Source organism: Chelonoidis abingdonii, chromosome 3 (genome assembly GCF_003597395.2).
Source record: "Chelonoidis abingdonii isolate Lonesome George chromosome 3, CheloAbing_2.0, whole genome shotgun sequence".
In the NCBI taxonomy this organism is placed as follows: Eukaryota; Metazoa; Chordata; order Testudines; family Testudinidae; genus Chelonoidis; species Chelonoidis abingdonii.
In genome coordinates this window covers 120,419,792-120,425,717 of record NC_133771.1, presented here as the reverse complement: position 1 = coordinate 120,425,717, position 5,926 = coordinate 120,419,792, and positions in this window count along the sequence as shown.

The window sequence follows — 5,926 nt, the reverse complement described above, 5'->3', positions numbered from 1 at the left end:
ACGTCCACGATGAAGCACTAGATTTTGATATGTCTGCAGTTCAGCAGAAGAAATGGGTTCACGCAGCCAGTCACATTGTTTTGCTTGCAGAGAAGGAAATAAAAAGTATCACATTTCCTGCTTTTAGACTCAAATTAGTAACTATTTGTCTTATCTTGGAGTGCCACATGGTTCCTGAGACGGGGACAATTTCCCTCTCGTCATTTCCTCAGCTAAGGAGTGAATTGACTTAAAACAATACCAAATCTCTTTTTCTAAAGCTTGCCACTGTATCCAAAGTCATCTGAGAGAGATGAGGGTTCCTTCCTCTGCCCCACATCAATCCCCCTCATCCTGCCTACTTTAAGCATTTCAAAACACCTACTGACTTCAGTGGGGAATTGTCAAGAAACCAGGAAGGCAGGATTGGTGTCTTATTAAATATCCTTTCCTTAAATGTCTCATAACAGTATGTTTTTGTTTGTTCAACTAGAACGAAAGCTTAGACCTGACAATCTCACCACTCGTATGAATATTGTTTTAATTACTATACTTCACAGTTCCTCTGTTAATCAAAGGATGTATGTGGGGAGGAAAGAGAGAGCTCATGTTCCAAAAAGCAATTTTATGGTTTGAATGATGCCTAGTGCTGTGAGGCCCTAATCCCTGCTTGGGGTTTCTACCTACCACTGCAAAAGGAGTAATAAATAGTAGGGCTGTCTATTTAATCACAGTTAACTCACACAATTAACTCAAAAAATAATCGTGATTAATATTTTTAATTGCAATTAATCAGTTTTAATCGCACTGTTAAACAATAGAATACCAACCGAAATTTATTAAATATTTTGGATGTTTTTCTACATGTTCATATATATTGTATTTTGTGTTGTAATTTAAATCAAACTGTATATTTTTATTACAAATATTTGCACTGTAAAAATGATAAACAAAAGAAATAGTATTTTTCAATTCATCTAATTCAAGTACAATCTCTTTATAATGAAAGTTGAACTTACAAATGTAGAATTATGTACCAAAAACCTTCATTCAAAAATAAAACTTCAGCGCCTACAAGTCCACTCAGTCCTACTTCTTGTTCAGCCAATTATTAAGATAAACAAGTTTGTTTACATTTACAGGAGATACTGCTGCCCTCTTCTTATTTACAATATCACCAGAAAGTGAGAACAGGCATTTGCATGGCACTTTGGTAGCTGGCCAGATATGCTATGTGCCAGATAAGCTAAACATTTGTATGCCCCTTCAGGCTTCAGCCACCATTCCAGAGGACATGCTTCCATGCTGATGCATTAATTAAATTTGTGACTGAACTCCTGAGGGGAGCATAGTATGTCTCCTGCTCTGTTTTATCCACATTCTGCCATGTTATAGCAGCCTCAGATGATGACTCAGCATATGTTCATTTTAAGAACAGTTTCACTGCAGATTTCACAGAACAGAAAGAAGGTACCAATGTGAGATTTCTAAAGATAGTGTGATGGGGCAAGGCCAGATGGCTACAGTAAAGTACTGAGAAACAGGTATGTTAGCCCCAGGCTAAACAAATCCCTAGTACCCTGGTAACCAAATGGCAGTTGCTCCAGGTTAATCAAGGCACCTGGAGCCAATTAAGATCTTTCTAGAAGGCAGTAGAGATAGCTACTTTAATTAGAACACCTGCAGCCAATCAAGGCAGGCTAATCAGGGCACCTGGGTTTAAAAAGGAGCTCACTCCAGTCAGGCAGGGAGGAGCCAGAGGAGAAGGAGCGTGTGTGAGGAGCTGGGAGCAAGAAGGCAAGGAGCTGAGAGTGAGAGAGTGTACTGCTGGAGGATTGAGGAGGACAAGCGTTATCAGGCACCAGGAGGAAGGTCCTGTGGTGAGGATAAAGAAGGTGTTTGGAGGAGGCCATGGGGAAGTAGCCCAGGGAGTTGTAGCTGTCATGCAGCTGTTACAGGAGGCACTATAGACAGCTGCGATCCACAGGGCCCTGGGCTGGAACCCGGAGTAGAGGGCGGGCCCGGGTTCCCCCCAAACCTCCCAACTCCTGATCAGACACAGGAGGAGCTGACTCAGACTGTGGGTTCCACAAGAAGGGAAGATCACTGAGGTGAACAAATCCGCCAATAAGCGCAGGACCCACCAAGGTGGAGGAGGAACTTTGTCACAATAGCTACACCACTCGACCCCAGATTTAAGAACCTGAAGTGCCTTCCAAAATTTGAGAGGGATGAGATGTGGAGCATGCTTTCAAAGTCTTAAAAGAGCAACACTCTGATGTGGAAACTACAAAACCCGAACCACCAAAAAAGAAAATCAACCTTCTGATGGTGGCATCTGACTCAGATAATGAAAATGAACATGCGTTGGTCCAAACTGCTTTGGATTGTTATCAAGCAGAACCCATCATCAGCATGGACGCATGTCTGCTGGAATGCTGATTGAAGCATGAAGGGACATATGAATCTTTAGAGCATCTGGCACGTAAATATCTTGCGACATCGGCTACAATAGTGCCATGCAAATACCTGTTATCACTTTCAGGAAGGGTGACTAGATGTGTCAATTTTATAGGGATAGTCCCAATTTTGGGGACTTTTTTCTTGCACAAGCACCTATTACTCTTCTCCCTCCCACCCGGTCCTGATTTTTTACACTTGCTATCTGGTCAGCCTACTTTCAAGTGACATTATAAACAAGAAGTCGGCAGCATCATCTCCTGCAATGTAAACAAACTTGTTTGTCTGAGCGATTGGGTAAACAAGAAGTAGGACTGAGTAGATTTGCAGGCTCTAAAATTTTACATAATTTTCTTTTTGAATGGAAGTTTTTTGTACAGAATTCTACATTTGTAAGTCCAACTTTCATTGAAAAGAGATTGAACTATAGTACTTGTATTTTTCAATTCACCTAACGCTATTTCTTTTGGGATTTTTTACAGTAGAAGTACTTGTAGTAAAAAATAAATATGAAGTGAGCACTGTACACTTTGTATTCTGTGTTTTAATTCAAATAAACATATTTGAAAATGTAGAAAACACCCAAAAATATTTAAATAAATGGTATTCTATTATTGTTTAATAGTGCAATTAATCATGATTAATTTTTTCAGTCGCTTGACAGCCCTAATGGTAATAATAATACACACTTTATGCCTCAAAAATACAATCAAGAGACTTAATGGTATGTGCATTGTTTATATGCTATATTTCTGTGAAAAGGTAGAAGGAGCAGTAGAATACAGATGACTATGTATTCTTGTGAAAACATTGCAGGTCCTAGAGCAAAAGCTCTTACTTCTTAAATGCACCTGCTAATTAATTAGTGATAAGTCTATAAAATCTATAAAATTCTGGTACAGATTTCAAATCTCTTTTCTCTTCCAGAGTTTTTGTAGGGTCCAGTTCAGCCTTTCATAGACAATGGGATCAGTTACATCATCCATGTCTGGCTTTGAATTCCAAAACCCCAAAGTTCAGGCATATTTAGATCTGAGGATTTGGTTCTAGCCCAATATTACTGATTCTGAACTCTGATGTTACACCAAGCTAAAATGTATTAAAGAAAGAAACATGACTTGTTAGTGAAAACTCAATGACCAACATTTTCAAACCAGGGGCCAAGTATTAGACACCAAGTGAAAGAAGCATGACTTTCAGAAGTACGAATTATTTTGAAAATTATTAATAGGGAAGAAATCTTCTCTCTCCTAAACAAGTCTAAGGTCTAAATCATCCTTTTTGGAGTATGTTTAAAAGAGATAATAAAATACAGTGACCAGAACTTTCAAACCTGGTGCCTACATCCATGTCTAGACTCCTAACCAAAAGAGGCCTGTTTTTCAGGGATGCTAAACATATAGAGATGAGTAAACAGAAGGACAATCAAGGTCAATATAAAGAACATAAGAAAATTTGCTGATTTTGGAAATGCTCTGCAGATCTAGTTGAAATGACATTATAGTGATGCCTTTCACACCATGTTGCCAAAATGAATGAATCGACTATAGTAATAATCCAATTTCCAATTATCAGTGAATAGAAAGGTAACAGAGATGGGTGATGAAACAGATTAGAAGTATGAAATCCATTTCTTTGAAAAGACTAGGACTGTTTATTTTAGAGAGGAGACAAATAAAAGGGCACATGATAAAGATATGCTGTGAATGGTATAGATGGTCATATAGTCACTGTTCTGCCTTACCCTCTCATAATATAAGATCAAAAGGATATTCAATGAGATTGTAATGTAACACTTTAAAATCATAGAAGTAAATATTTTTTACACAATGGATAATTAGTCTATGGAAATGATTATTACTACTAAGTATCATTCAGAAATAGAGCTTAGCAAGATTCAAAATGAACTGGACATCTATATGGCTAATGCAAACATCCACTGTAGAATATAAACCCTCTCCTCACCAGGTTTCTACATGTAGTTGTTAAAGCAGGCAACTATGAGAGAAAGACATCAATCATACGAGCATGTAAGACAGCCAGATACAGATCAATGCAATATAAATGAAATACCGGAGAGAAGCTCAAGCTGAGTAATTAGTATCATACTGGAGTTGGCAAGTGGACCAGTGAACCTTTTTCCCCTCTCTGTGTCTCATTCTTCAGCCCCACATTTAACTGATGTAAATTAAGCACTAACAGGTGATGGCTAGGAAGAAAGTTTCTCTATGGGCAGGTTATTCCATCATTGGAGTTCTTTTACCTTCCTCTGAAGCATCATGTATTGGCCACAGTCAGACAGAATACCAGACTATTTAGACCACTAATTTGACCAGTATGACAATTCCTATTTTATCTCTACATGTTAAGCACTACTAAAAATATGACAGTGGTGAAAGTTTTGAATGTCCTGATTATATGTTTTTAGGAATGCTGCTGCATTTCTTCAATGGGCCAATTATGCCATAATCTCTCATATTGAAAACTACCTTACTCTGCAAATGGTATTATTGTAAACAAGACTACTAAAATACTACTCAGCTTGAGTAAGGATGGGTTAAATCTGGCCCACTAACTTCAGACAGACATGAGATGGTGAATAACTGGACGATAGGTTGTCAAATTCATTGCTGGTAGATGTGGACATAACTCCACTGAAATGAATTAAATCATCCACCTCTCCATAAAAAGGAACTAAATTTTGTGCTTAAACATTGTCAGCAAAGTTAGAAGAGTTACTCTGATTCACACCAGAGTAATTAGAAGCAGAAATTGACATATCTCCGTTTATAAATTAGCAATGTATGTCTGCCCTGAGATATTGAGATATTAACTGTTTTTGAAAACTAGGCCCCATTTTATTAGCACTTTTCAGGGTTTAATGCACTGTATGTATTTATGTTGAACTCTTTTGAGAGAATTTGAAATCCTTTGTTTGCCATTCAAGAGCCTATAAAGCTCACTGAAAGAGTGAGACAGGCTGCAGTTGAGTATGTGCAGTAATTTATTCTACTCTTTCCATCTGGAGGCTCTGATTTAGACTGGGATTTCCTTTAATTGTTTCACTTTTCAGCCATCTCATATTTGTCCTTGGTTCATTTACAGCTGTCCAGAGGCATGAAGAACAACCGAGGAATAGTTGTTTTTCTTAATTAGAGATGGAAAAATGCTTCCATCTCATAGTGGGCTATCTATTTAAAGGGATAGTCATAATATGATAAATGACTAAGAAATTATCACTGAAAGGTACACTCAATAATGATTCATTTGTGCATGAACAAAGCCATAGACTCAATGCAGGATTTTGCAGTTTAGTTGCTGTGGAGCTTAATCTTCACTGAGAAGATTAAATTATCTACTTAACCTATCTTCAGAATGATGTGTCTAGCATGTTGCTTCTTTGACCCTGCCTCTGCCTCAGTGGATACTAAAAGAATATGGCTTTTAGAGATGCATCAGCATGTCAAGAGGGGAAGAGGGTTCTTGG